Here is a 15,972-nt window from a genome sequence, read left to right as displayed (position 1 = left end):
TTGCAATGCTTGATTTCTTTTGGATACAGTTGCAGAGCTTGAAAGTTGCTCGAATAATGGTGACCTTTTGAAAATGTTGCTCGTGGCATTTGATAGCAATTGTGTTGTTTTTATTATCCAACATCTGCAATGCGCTAAACGTTTTATTATTTTTATACTACATTGTTTATACTAGTCAATCTCGTAAAGCTAATTTAGTCTAAAATAATTAATCATAATGAATGGGGGAGAGATTCTATATCCAATACAAAAGTACGTACTACTTACTAGATCAAAGAAGGCACAAAGAAAACTATTTTGTATTGAATCGAAGGTTAAAGACCAAGGTTTGAATGTAACTAAGTTTGTGAAACAAGCGACAAACAAACTAGCTAGTTGTGAATCAATTGGAAGCTACAAGCCAAGAACGAACGCAGAGAGAGAGAGAGAGAGGTGACAAATGCCATGGGAGTGCATGTGAACCTTGTTCCGGAAGTACGTACATATCGCCAGTGCGCTTTCTCAAATCCCAGTCTCTTCCATCTCTCTCTGATGAATGCGTCTTTGTATGAGTCGGTGCTTGTCACTATAAAGACTAGAACCCCACACGTGCATTTCTGACAGACACACCCAAATCGTATCACGTCAGACTGGTGATCTGATAGAGTTATTTGCAGAGACGTTGAAATGTGTACACACTTACACGAAAGCACAGACACAGAGGGATCTTGTATTCCCAATAGGATCTCTTCTGATTTTTAGATGAGGATTTTGAAAATTGTATCTGTTTATCATATATCATAAGATTAAATTTTGTTAAATTATGATTTTATTTAATTTAAAATAATTTTTAATTACACAATTTACGATAAATGAATATAATTAACGGATTCTTGATATACTCACAAAGAGGATCCGGCATCCGAATTCCTTATATTCAACGCAGTCGCCCCACACGTGTGGCCGCAGGCCTCGTGTCTAGTGGCTCACCACCCTATAACCCTAGTTTGACTTTTAGCTCACTTGTCACTATGCGAGTTTATCCTCCCACCACGGATGAGGATCTCAGTAATTACGAGGATCTTGAAAATCAATTTACTTTAATCGTTTATCGTATGTTATGTAATAAATTTTTTTAAATATTATTTATATTTAATTTTAAATTAAAAATTTTACTGACCGAATAACTAATTAATGAATAAAGTAAATTGATCTTAGAGATCTTCACAAAAAGAATTTAAATAGGATTATGTTTCACCCTCCAACCCTTCCCTTCTTAAATGAGTAGCTTTGGAACCGGACACTTTCATCTTCTTGTGTTATTAATCACCTTCATCTTTTTGGAACTATCAGCTCTACTTTGGTGTACATTTTGATTCGGGGATCAAAATTATGTTTCCGCCTCATGCATATCAAAATTATATGAAGAGATAAATTAATCTATCATCAATAGGTGGTAAAATGCCTCTTATAAACCAACATTTTTCTGGATGATACATACTATGGAACTATATATGCAACGAGCTATATACCTATAGGCTCATCGGTCATTTTTAATTTACTTTTATTTATGTTTTAAGTCGAACAATCATATTACGTTGTTAATTGTACTTGCTAACACAAAACCGCATTTGACAAAGGGAACTTCACGATATCAATTGTACCAATGATAACTACGGCGTGTATAGATGACATAGCGACTGCATATATATCCTCATTTTCTTTAAATGCGAGTAGCTTGCAACTTTGAAATTGAATACTTTAGTTTTAACATAACATAGAGAGGACAATCTACTTATATATGAGACTCAACAATCATACATATTTCTTATATTACGAAATACATACAAATTAGTAATGTATTCGGAATTAGTAAGGTTTTAACTTTTTAGCGTGCATCACTAAGGTTCAGAGTTCTATTCATTCTCATCAAAAAGTATATCTTAACAAGAAAAAATTCTATCGTTTCTCGTCAAAAAGTTCTACACTATTTCCAACTTGCGGAGGCATTTGCTCCTAAAGTTGAGCAATTTAAGATTCGTAATCATATTGGGAAATTGACGAGTGAAGCTAGCTTTCTTTTTCTTTGAATGTTTGTGAAGAATTTGTCACAATTGGACAATTATTGGAGTTCATCAATCTTGCATTATTGGTTTGGTATTGCTTGACTAGCCACAAAAAAATCCAATTTGTGTCCTCCGCTACCTGACACACACCGAATTAGTGGATGAGAATTCACCAAGGATTGCCTAGCACGAATGGTTTTTTACTCCAATTAATACTTGCTCGTGTAAATTCAAATGAGTAATGTGGGGTAGATTGAAGAGTAATGTTAGAGAGACTAAATTTGAAGACTAAAATTACAAATTGAATGATGTGTCACTAATAGAAATGAGCACATCTATCAACGATTAAGTAATAAACCAATCATCAACTTCCATATCCTTTAGTCTCTAAAATTTGGTCTTCAAATTGAGTCTCTCTAGCATTATTCGTAGATTAAATGTGTAGACTAAATTTGCAAACTAAATATTGTGTCACCAACAAAAAAAAAACACGTTAATCAACACTTAAGTAATAATCTAATCATCAACTTCCTTTGCTAATAAAAAAAAAAAATCATCAACTTCCATGTTTTTTTGTTTACAAAATTTTATCTATAAATTTAATCTTCTTAGATCCCGTCCAAATTATGACCATAGAAATACTAGTCCACCCTCACTATCCATGTCCATGATTGAACACTCTTGATTGTTAGTGAAATACTATACATGTGAATATCATTTTCAGATTTGAAAATGATGTCTTAGGATAAAAGGAAAGTAAAAACCTTTGTCAATTAGAAGAAGAGAAATGCTAACGAAACTCTTTCAAAAGAGGGATTGTTTATGGGCTTTTTGCAACTTCATTTTTTTTACACAATATTTTATAATATTTACACGAAAATTGATTTTAAATTGAAAAGTAGCCAAAAGTCCATAAAAAGTTTCACAATGAGAATATCACCTTAGCATTTCTCTGAGAAGAAAGAAACACTTACATATAAAAGCGTGCAATTATCGTTTCATGTGTTCAAGGAAATAAGAAAACCGTTCATTGGAATTATGATCTTTAGCTTTTTAATTAAACGAAATCAATTCTTTGGTCCCCTTTACAGATGAATAAATGAATCCAAGATTTGATAAGATCTCGTGGTCCTTTTGTGACTTTAAAGCTGGTACAGTACATTTACATATATAGATTAACGTCAGGGAAATCTCATTTTTTATACTGTTTTAATAGACGATCTCAAAAGCAAGTAATGCATAAAACTAACATTTAAAATAATAAATTGATTAATTAACATAATATGTATACATCATTCGTCAACTTATGGAACATCAATGTAGTACGAAAATATGATTTGCCTAGCCTTTTCCATATATCTATTATCTATGTATGATCTTGATGCTTGGGATTGTGGTTTCACAGAGCTGATAGAAAAGAAAAGAAAACGAAAGAAAATTCGGGACCTCAAGTTGAAAATTCACATTCATCACGTTATCTATCGTGCAACTAAACCAGTTGTTAAACTAGACATACTTGGATTCTTCTTAATTAACCATACAGTTATCTAAATATTATTGTGTGGGCAAGCACTTGATATATACGATGCGTCAAAAAATTCCCAGTGTCCCACATGACTTCATGAGCTCCCCGTAGGTCACGAAATAGACCTCCGACACCTATATTTTTCATGTTTAAATCCCTTTCACTACATAAACTTTGCCCAACTAGCTACCGTTTTCTCTTTCAATATTCAACATTTTTATCGTTTACATCACGTATAAAAGTATCTTTTTCTTACCAGACACTTTGTATACAATTTTGTAACGTAATGCCAATTTGTTGTTTTGTGTAGGGGTGGATTTCGTATGATTATTGTACCAAAATTCTCATACTAATTACCATATCAAATTTTTGGTTTGACAAAATCTATTACCATTACCATGCCAAACTTTCGGTATGAGTATCCACCACGGTATGATATTGATAGTGGTAATTGCCACTTTTTTAGTATGTCAAATAGTTCGGTTAGCGTGGTATGATAATAGTAATTACCACTTTTTTGGTCTAAAATCATTTTTTTCCCAACCCAATTCAAGGGCAACCCCTCCCTTTCTTCCACCGTCCATCTTCTACTTCTATTGGTCACTAACTATGAAAGGTATGAGTGTCCATCATGGATGACTGTGTTCTTGACATCAATTTAATTTTCCATTATCTTCTTCCATGGATAACTTTACATGGAGTATTATAAGTTATATGGTTTACAGGATGAGCAAAAGAAGGCTGGAGGTTTTTACTCATTTAACTTTTAGAGGTTTTATTACTCATTTAACTTTAACATGTTTTTATCTAAAAAACTTAAATTTTTAACATTGGGACCTTCCCAATTTCGCCACCGTATGTGTAGATATATACTCATTGTAATATATAACTATATAGTTGAGAGTGAACCATGGAGGAGCACGGAATCGTACCAACTTGGCTGTTGGATCCAATTCCAAAAGATCGGTTTTATGAACTAGCAAAAATATGAGATTGTTTGATGTGGTGGAGCTACACTGTGGCTAGTGCAAATCTGGATATTACAGCGACCAATCGATGGAGGCTCGCTAGTAGCACGTATAGTTGGAGTCGACCGTAATGGGAGGGGCCGGAGGGCCCTTGAAAAAGGACACAGTTTATACGCATGATCACACTTCCTTGTGCATCTCACTAACACTAGATTAATAGGATTGTCACCTCACACGTGAGATGAGATGTGTTGTGTCGTGGGGGCAATATCATCTACTACAATTATTGGCCAACTTTGATGATGACTTGCATGAGCAATGTCTCACGATTAGGGTTTGTAACTTTTCTTAAGGGTAGGGTTGACTTTGCATTATCTATATTAACAATTCTATACATATGTTATATGCATGTGTTTATTAAAATTTATAACAAGAAAAAATATAAAATATTCATTAAAGCTTTTGACGACCTTCAAACGATTTTTTGTCATTGAAGAAGTTGTTCATATCTTTAGCGACTATTTTTGGATAATTATTTCGTCTAAAAGTTTATTTTATTTGGAAAAAAAAATGGAAGAGAAAATAGGGGCAACTAATAGGTTACTTACCTATGAGGCTTTGAAAAAAAAAGTAAAATTATTTTGTGTTTTATTTACTATATTGCCATAACTTTTATTTTGGTTTTGTTCTTTAGCTTGTTGACAGGATTAATTTGATCTTTTCATTCGATTTTAGTTGATAAAGATATTTTTGTTTTTGTTTTTGTTTTTTTTAAGGTAATACAATATCTTTATTAAAAACAACCCTCAAGGGGCCAAATCATGGATGAGTACAACCCTAAGGAAATCTGGAGCTTCCTCGAACCATACTTTTGAGTCATCACTAATTAAACTAGACTTAGCTAAAAAATGAGCTATTCCATTACAACTACGAGGAATACACAAAATCGTATGAGACATCAAACTCGGATATCCTTAGCTATAAATCCAAGACTCAAGAGATCTCCAATACTATCCTTACAACCTGCCACCATTTCCATGGAGTGATTTTACATCATCGGCCTGAGCAATCGTGGCAGTTGGATGAGTAGAGTTCTAGACCGTTGGATGATAAAGTGGTTGAGATGATTTTCAATTATTATTGAGGGATAATATTGTGGTTTTAATCATAATATTATCTCTTAATATATATTAGATTATCTAAGCCTAAAATTAGCTATATCCAGCTAGTTGTTTAAAGATAAGTGATGAGGCAAATCATATTTCCAACTTGGAGGTACAATTCAAACGGGTTTGGGATGTTTGTACGACTCATGCGGCAATACAAATTACGAATGAATTAATTTCATTTAAAATCAATGCTTGCATTGGATAAAGGTGAAATGATGCAGTAGGTGGATGATGGTGATCAGGATCACATCGTGACATTTGATTTGCAAATGGTTTGCATGGATGAGACGGCATGAAAAAATGAGCTTTTTATGGTCTCCACGTGGAAGTTTAATGAAGATTATCTGGAATGGTAATTCCAAATGCATGCACTTGGACATGAATATGGGTCTAAACATTGCACGGTTATTTAAAATGCTATGGAAGAGTTCCTTGTGCTTGTAAATTGATCTAATTGCATGGTTATCATAGGTGGACGACAGTTATCAAAGTGTGTTGCTCCTTTGGAATAATATTCATAGGAATATTATTTATTCCGATTGGATACTCCTAAATCACGGCTACAAATTCACAGTGTGTTCATCAAGGCACATCCCTATAAATACAAAACGGCAGAGGACATTCGAGGGATCTCCAATTCAATACATAATTGCCCTGCGCAAACCTCTCAAACAACTTGAGATTTTTTTTTTATTTTCTTTTTCCGCCAACACACCTTCAGTTTGGATAAACAGCAATGTGAAGGCAACCGGTGAACATCTTCAGTTTGGATAAACGGCACTGTTGCAGTAGAATCAGCCGACCGCGAAGCACCTTCAGTTTGGATAAACAGCACTGCGTCAAGGCCGACTGGTTATCTATCCAAGTCTCGATCGAGAAGGATTTTCGAATCCTTATTGGCAAAGGTCATCTCATTAGCCTTTTCAGTGAAGTGAGGTGTTACTAGGTTACTACATTCGGCACCCTAAGAGCCAAATTTGATATTGAACTTCGTAGAACTAGCAGCCTTGTCTTTAGGCTCGAGAATCCAAAGGCCGAGATTTGTTCATTCCTCAGCCGCAGTTGCAAGATAAAGAAGTCAGCAACGCGCTCAACGCAACATCAACAAATTTTACTCCTCGGTCGAGCTCGTCCGACGAGTTGGCACGCCCCGCATTCAACCGAAAGACGTAGTTAGCTTATTAGTTACTCGGCTTGTGCGCCACGTAGGTTTTGTAATTTTTAGAGTCAACATTTTGGCACGCCTAGTAGGACACATTGCTAAAACTACGAAGTTCACATGATATATTAAGATTCCAATCTGGCTCAACATAGCCGATTGTACGAGCACCTAGAGGAATTGAAAAAACACAATGAGAAATGAAAAAGATCTTTGGAAGTGGAAAATGTTCTTCGTGGCCATAGATAGATGCAAAAGTCATTCGCTTACATGTTGAGAATAAAAACTCATGTTACCTTGCAAGAGCAATGGGTAAATGAAGATAGGGCTCGATTTAATGCATGGCTAGATGGAGAATATTTTCCTTACGTTTTCGACTACAAATCGATTCCAGTTGAGGAATGGTTGGTTGAAAAGACCAAGGGGCAATTTTCCACTCCGACCATAATCAGACATCGGCCTAAGAAAATTGTTAATTTGGCCGAAGAACAAAGGCCACCTATTTTTTCGATCGAGACTGAAAGTGTGGTAGGCCTGGAAGAAAATGTTCAAGTTTCTGAGCCAAAAATTGACTCAGAAAATGATTCGTCAGATGAGTGTTCCAATGACGAACAAGACCAATACACGACTTCAAACCATAAAACCACATCAATTGATATGGTAATTGGAGACATGGTTTTAGATGCCGAAACTATGCCAATTAACATGGTTATTGGTGATAAAGCCGATATAGAGAAATCTCATTCGACTAAGTTGTTTGAATTAAAAGCCGAAATTATGCCTATCAAAACAAAAAGGTCATTCAACCATTAAACCTTTTGGCCATGGTGCTCGGTCATGGGATTGACGTGGTAATGGTGCTTGGCCATGGGGGTTCAATTTTTCCACTCGGCCGTCACACACATTCAAGGAATCTCCTTGGAAAAAAAAAAAAAAAAGAAAAGTCGAAAAAAAAAGATATTCGTTCGTTATGGCCAAGGATTGATGCCCCAGGATTGATGTTTCAACAGGATGGAGTCGGCAGTTGGAGTTATTACAAAGCTTTTAGGTGAAGTGTTTGCCAAGCCTAGTATAGAAATGATGGTACCTGAATGATGGTAAGAAAGCCTAAGGGCGTCTGAAGGTACTTCTTCGCCATGGTTATTGTGCTGATGGTGTTCAGAGTCGGCTATAGAGCCGACGGTGATGTCAGCCATATAGCCGATGGTGATGTTAGTCGAAAGCTTATATGTATTAGCCGCATTCAAAGTTCCTCGTGTTGTTGGGCTACCAAGGAAAATTCGTTCTACTATAAGTGCATTCATGCTTGGAGTTAGAACTAAAAGTCGGTCACAAAGGGTGCATGCATTATAGGCAACCACATATAGTTTTGCTCTGGGGCAGTTCTTAAGTCCAAGGAAATTGTACTTCGGGCGAAAGAAGAGTTATGAGTTTGACATCAATTCAATGACCAAAGGTTGTATGTCGAGGTCGATGACAGATTTCTCGACCGATAAACTTGAAAAAGTAGGCCGTCCTAATAATTTGGAAATTCTTCGGCCCAGGTGAAAACTTGAGCAAGACTTCCCTGGGTTTCTTCGGTGAGGAGGCTTCGGTAGTCATTTGAATTCAATATATTTTTCGATGCCGCTGTGCTCGTGATCAATTAGAGAAATTAATTTCCTTGAACATTCGGCTTACGAGCCTAAGGTCAAGGAAACTAGGGGGCAATGTTTGGATCCGATTTTACATCATCGACCTGAGCAATCCTGGCCATTGGATGAGTAGAGTTTTAGACCGTTAGATGATAAAGTGGTTGAGATGATTTTCAATTATTACTGAGGGATAATATTGTGGTTTTAATCATAATATTATCTCTTAATATATATTAGATTATCTAAGCCTAAAATTAGCTATATCCAGCTAGTTATTTAAAGATAAGTGATGAGGCAAATCATATTTCCAACTTGGAGGTACAGTTCAAATGGGTTTGGGATGTTTGTACAACTTATGCGGCAATACAAATTACGAATGAATTAATTTCATTTAAAATCAATGCTTGCATTGGATAAAGGTGAAATGATGTAGTAGGTGGATGATGGTGATCAGGATCACATCGTGACATTTGATTTGCAAATGGTTTGCATGGATAAGACGGCATGAAAAAATGAGCTTTTTATGGTCTCCACGTGGAAGTTTAATGAAGATTATCTGGAATGGTAATTCCAAATGCATGCACTTGGATGTGAATATAGGTCTAAACATTGCACGGTTATTTAAAATGCTATAGAAGAGTTCCATGTTCTTGTAAATTGATATGATTGCATGGTTATCATAGGTGGACGACAGTTATCAACGTGTGTTGCTCATTTGGAATAATATTCATAGATATAATATTTATTCCGATTGGATACTCCTAAGTTACAACAACAAATTCACAGCGTGTTCATCAAGGCACGTCCCTATAAATACAAAGCGACAGAGGACATTCAAGGGACCTCCAATTCAACACACAATTGCCCTGCGCAAACCTCTCAAACAACTTGAGATTTTTTTTATTTTCTTTTTCCACCAACACACCTTCAGTTTAGATAAACAACACTGTGAAGGCAACCGGCGAACATCTTCAGTTTGGATAAACAACACTGTTGTCGTAGAATCAGCCGACCGCGAAACACCTTCAGTTTGGATAAACAACACTGCGTCAAGGCCGACTGGTTATCTATCCAAGTCTCAGTCGAGAAGGATTTTCGAATCTTTATTGGCAAAGTCTTCTCATTAGCTTTCTCGGCGAAGTGAGGTGTTACCAGGTTACTACATTCGACACCCTAAGAGCCGAATTTGATATTGAACTTCGCAGAACTAGCAGCCTTATCTTCAAGCTCGAGAATCCAAAGGCCGAGATTTGTTCCTTCTTCGACCACAGTCGCAAGATAAAGAAGTCAGCAACGCGCTCAACGCTACATCAACAAATTTTACTCCTCGGTCGAGCTCGGCCGACGAGTTGGCACGCCCCGCATTCAACCGAATGACATAGTTAGCTTATTAGTTACTCGGCCTGCGTGACACATAGGTTTTGTAATTTTTAAAGTCAACATTTTGGCACGCCCAGTGGGACACAGTGCTAAAACTATGAAGTTCACATGATATATCAAGATTCCAATTTGGCTCAACGTAGCCGATTTTATGAGCGCCTAGAGGAATTGAAAAAACACAATGAGGAACAAAAAAGATCTTTGGAAGTGGAAAAAGTTCTTCGTGGCCATAGAGAGATGCAAAAGTCATTCGTTTACATGTTGAGAATAAAAACTCATGTTACCTTGCAAGAGCAATGGGTAAATGAAGATAGGGATCAATTTAAGGCATGTCTAGATGGAGAATATTTTCCTTACGTTTTTTACTACAGATCGATTCCATTTGAGGAATGGTTGGTTGAAAAGACCGAGGGTCCGGCCATAATTAGACATCGGCCTAAGAAAATTGTTAATTTGGCCAAAGAACAAAGGCCACCTATTTTTCGGTCGAGACTGAAAGTGTGGTAGGCCTGAAAGAAAATGTTCAAGTTTCTGAGCCAAAAATTGACTCAGAAAATGATTCGTCAGAGGAGTGTTCCATTGACAAACAAAAGCAATACACAACTTCAGACCATAAAACCACATCAATTGATATGGTAATTGGAGACATGGTTTTAGATGCCGAAAATACGCCAATTGACATGGTTATTGGTGATAAAGCCGATATAGAGAAATCCCATTCAGCTAAGTTATTTGAATTAAAAGCTGAAATTATGCATGTGGGATATAATAATTGTTCAACACATTCGGCGGCCGAAAATGAAAAAAATTTCGCCAAGTTACAAATATTTGGAGAAAATTCTTTATTCGGCCTATAGCGAAATCAATTTGAAAATTTTGATATAAAAAGATCTCGGCTTGGAATAAAGCATCGTTGACCTCCTCCTGATTATGGTTCGGCCACTTTTATTTTCATTTGCTACCAAAATATATATATAATGAATAAATTATTTTCTTAAGCATACGGCTATGCAAGCCGATGTAAAGAAATAAGGGAGCAGTAAGTGGTGTACTCGGCTTAATCATTTAATGCATTCGCCGAGAAAAGATAGTGTGCCTACATTTGCATGGGTTTATGGCACATGAGCATGTAGGCATATCAAAACAAAAAGGTCATTCGGCCTTTAAACCTTTTGGCCATGGTGCTCGGCCATGGGGGTTCAGTTTTTCCACTCGGCCATCACACACATTCAAGGAATCTCCTTGGAAAAAGAGAAAAGTCGAAAAAAAAAAGATATTCGTTCGTCATGGCCGAGGATTGATGCCCCAGGATTGATGATTCAACAGGATGGAGTCGACGGTTGGAGTTATTACAAAGCCTTTAGGTGAAGTGTTTGCTGAGCCTGGTATAGAAATGATGGTACCCGAAGGATGGTAAGAAAGCCTCAGGGCATCTGAAGGTACTTCTTCGCCATGGTTATTGCACTAATGGTGTTCTAAGTCGGCTATAGAGCCGACGGTGATGTCAACCATATAGCTGACGGTGATGTTAGTCGAAAGCTTATATGTATTAGCCCCATTCAAAGTTCCTCGTGTTGCTGAGCTACCAAGGAAAATTCGCTCTACTATAGGTGCATTCATGCTTGGAGTTAGAACTAAAAGTTGATCATAAAGGGTGCATGCATTATGGGCAACCACATATAGTTTTGCTCTGGGCCAGTGCTCAAGTCCAAGGAAATTGTACTTCGACTGAAAGAAAAGTTGTGAGTTCGACATCAGTTCAATGACCGAAGGTTGTATGTCGAGGTCGATGATAGATTTCTCGGCCATGTATTTCTCGACCGATAAACTTGAAAAAGTCGGTCGTCCCAATAATTTGGAAATTCTTCGGCCCAGGTGAAAACTTAAGCAAGACTTGCCTGGGTGTCTTCAGTGAGAAGGCTTCGGTAGTCATTTGAATTCAATATATTTTTCGATGCCGCTATGCTCGTGATCAGTTGGAGAAATTAATTTCCTTGAACGTTCGGCCTACAAGTTGAAGGTCAAGGAAACTGGGGGGCAATGTTTGGATTCGATTTTACATAATCGGCCTGAGCAATCGTGGTCATTGGATGAGTAGAGTTTTAGACTGTTGGATGATAAAGTGGTTGAGATGATTTTCAATTATTATTGAGGGATAATATTGTGGTTTTAATCATAATATTATCTCTTAATATATATTAGATTATCTAAGCCTAATATTAGTTATATCAAGCTGGTTGTTTAAAGATAAGTGATGAGGCAAATCATATTTCCAACTTGGAGGTACAGTTCAAACGGGTTTGGGATGTTTGTACGACTCATGCGACAATACAAATTACGAATGAATTAATTTCATTTAAAATCAATGCTTGCATTGGATAAAGGTGAAATGATGCAGTAGGTGGATGATGGTGATCAGGATCACATCGTGACATTTGATTTGCAAATGGTTTGCATGGATGAGACGGCATGAAAAAATGAGCTTTTTACGGTCTCCACGTGGAAGTTTAATGAAGATTATCTGGAATGGTAATTCCAAATGCATGCACTTGGACGTGAACATGAGTCTAAACATTGCACGGTTATTTAAAATGCTACAGAAGAGTTCCATGTGCTTGTAAATTGATCTGATTGCATGGTTATCATAGGTGGACGACAGTTATCAAAGTGTGTTGCTCCTTTGGAATAATATTCATAGGAATAATATTTATTCTGATTGGATACTCCTAAGTCACGACAACAAATTCACAGCGTGTTCATCAAGGCATGTCCCTATAAATACAAAGCAGCAGAGGACATTCGAGGGATCTCTAATTCAACACACGATTGCCCTACGCAAACCTCTAAAACAACTTGAGATTTTTTTTTATTTTCTTTTTCCGCCAACACACCTTCAGTTTGGATAAACAGCACTGTGAAGGCAACCAACGAACATCTTCAGTTTGGATAAACAACACTGTTGCCGTAGAATCAACCTACTGCGAAGCACCTTCAGTTTGGATAAACAGCACTACGTCGAGGCCGACTGGTTATCTATCCAAGTCTCAGTCGAGAAGGATTTTCGAATCCTTATTGGCAAAGGTCATCTCATTAGCCTTCTCGACGAAGTGAGGTGTTACCAGATTACTACATTCGGCACCCTAAGAGCCGAATTTGATATTGAACTTCGTAGAACTAGCAGCCTTGGCTTTAGGCTTGAGAATCCAAAGGCCAAGCTTTGTTCCTTCTTCGGCCGCAGTCGCAAGATAAAGAAGTCAGCAACGCGCTCAACGCAACATCAACAAATTTTACTCCTTGGCCGAGCTCGGCCGACGAGTTGGCACGCCCTGCATTCAACCAAAGGACGTAATTAGCTTATTAGTTACTCGGCATGCGCGCCACATATGTTTTGTAATTTTTAAAGTCAACAGATATATACGCACTAATCAAGCTAGATGCATGAAAGAACGATCTTTGCAGATGATTTTGATGAGAACATGGAGAAGGTGGATCGAATTTTATTATTGAAGCACACAAATTCAACAACAAAATCCACGTTTTGCATATTTGTGCTCTGCTGTCCAATTAGACCATCACCCACCATTTCAAAGAAAACTGCGTCACAAGTACAATTCATTGCTTTGCGGTGAAATATTGGGCTTTTATACCAGATTATGTGGTTTACTAAGTTTTATCATCATTTTATGTTTTAAGAATAATTTTGGTATTTTATTTTTCTTTATGTGAACTCCTAAAAAGTCAAGAGATAAGAGACATCATATAAGCATACTTTAGAGTGCTATGTTTAGTTATTTTTCATATTATTCAATCAATAAACCTGGAATAGGATCCTCTCCAGATCCATCTTGTGGGGAACCTAGGGATCCTCATATTCTAGTCGTTCATCGTATATCGTGCAATCAGTTTTCGTTAGGTACTATTTGTGTTTAATTTTAAATAAAAAAAGTCAAATGATTTCTGACCACACAATACACGATGAATGACTAAGATATGAGGATTCCTAGGATCCTCACAATTTAGATCCAGATGGGATCCCATTCCAATAAACTTTGAGGTCTTCTCGTATTTTTTAGTGGAAACCAGTTCTGTTATCCATTATATCCATTATAAGGTTATCCCTTGATACCATTTGTTTGTTATGAATTAATTACAAAACCACAATCATATAATTCAAATGTAATAATAATAGTTAAGACGTTAATCAAAATTAACATGTTGATGCACCCTCTAATATAACTATAGAAGTAACTTTGTATGACCTATCAACAAATATGCCTATTTTTTTAAATAGCAGTACTCATCCAATGTGATTCCATCTAGTTAATAATTGTCATCCATACAAATATTCTAAAACAACAATGATGAGGATATATAGTTCATAAGGAATGACAGACGATCTCTGGAAAAGAAAGAACTGCCATGGATCTAACTACAAATATTTAACATATATTTAAAAGTGAGAGAGCTTGCTTTGACATCGATCAAACCAATGAATTAATGGGGATTGAAGAATGTGTGTGTTGTATGGGTTCGTACAGTTGAAGTGATCACCAAAAAGAGTAGGGAAGCTGGCACAACACAAACACATGCATGATGGGATTCTGTCATGAAAAGCTTGACATATACCAATATATAAAATCTGTGGTTTTGTGAGTGCTTCATAGGGATCATAGTGACTTGTCCACTGGGTAAAGATCGATCGAGCCAAATGTTCCTTATGGGGACCATGTGGATTGAGTGATGTGTTATCATCACCTCATTTTTATTAAAGTCCAAACCCTATAATTGCATCATACTGATCATTATTTGTATGCACGTGGCCGCTTTATCTTTTTAGAAGCTTCATTTGTGGGGTTCACACCCACCGTGGCTGCAGTCTGCCGGGAGGAGAGTTCAGATCAACTTAGTAGAGGTTTAGTATGTGTCAAACATTTGGAAGGGGTGGGACAATTAGCGTTTAGTAAGTATGATGACATCCAATTTGATAACATTAAACCTCAACTTAAGCAAATTATTAACTGATTATTTATTGCCGCATTCTATCTTATCAGAAACTCATGTTAATATATTACTTTAAAGATGAATAACTTTAGCATATAAGTTCGAATCTCTTTTCTTGTAAATTAATTATAATAGCTATATAAGTAAAGGAATTTATCAAACATTTATGATAAGAATCAAGCTTGATTAATTTGGTTTCAACGTCATCTAGTCCATCAACCCCTTGAATCTTACTATCCCTCAATCCCTTTTTTTTTCCTACAAAAATTAGTGGCAAAACCTAAATTAAATAAAATTTAATGAGAATATAATTCAATTTATTAAGTGCTATATATATATATATATATATATATATATATATATATGTACTTTAATGTCCTTCCTTACTTGATGTGGTGTGTGTGTGTGTGTGTGTATGGGTTGTGTAGTAAGATATGAATCCAGAAAATGGTACAAACTTATTTTTGGGTAGAGAGTAGTGTTGTTCTTACACCACGGCATATGTTTGAATCTCGTTGATTCCTTAATCTAACATTTAATCTAACAAATCTATCGTTTAACGAAAAAAAAAAAAAGGTACAAACTTCGGATGGAGTTGGTATACTCGCAACTTGCTTATGTTCCCAACTCATAATTAGAAATAGAGTAACGCTAGGTAGACAAAATATGCAAATCAAATGATCAATCACTAATAAGAACTAAGCACGTTAAGCAACACTTAAGTAATAATTCAATCATTAACTTTCATGTCATTTTGTTTATAAAATTTGATCTACAAATTTAATTTTCCCAGCATTACCTTTAGAAATATTAAAAAAAATTTGCACCACATGAAAAATGATTAATGGCTAAATTAAACAAATTGAATTTGGTTTAGGAATCATACTGATGCTCAAGAAATGTTTTCTTATGTTTTATGTGCGTTGGTTTATTATTATTAGCTAGCCTTCCACATGGTTAGGAGGGTTTCTTTAACAAGCTTAGTGAAAACCATTAATTTATTATTGTTTGCGAGTATATACTATGATGAGGAAGGTTTTGCGCTTAATAATTCCAAGCAGCACGCTGTGTAAATTGAAACCAATATACTT

This window comes from the organism of the source record quoted next, unplaced genomic scaffold (assembly GCF_019419815.1).
Source record: "Pyrus x bretschneideri cultivar Hongxiangsu unplaced genomic scaffold, Pyrus_bretschneideri_v1 Contig4, whole genome shotgun sequence".
Classification (NCBI taxonomy): domain Eukaryota; kingdom Viridiplantae; phylum Streptophyta; class Magnoliopsida; order Rosales; family Rosaceae; genus Pyrus; species Pyrus x bretschneideri.
The sequence above is the reverse complement of the archived record's forward strand: the minus strand, read 5'-3'. Positions refer to the sequence as shown.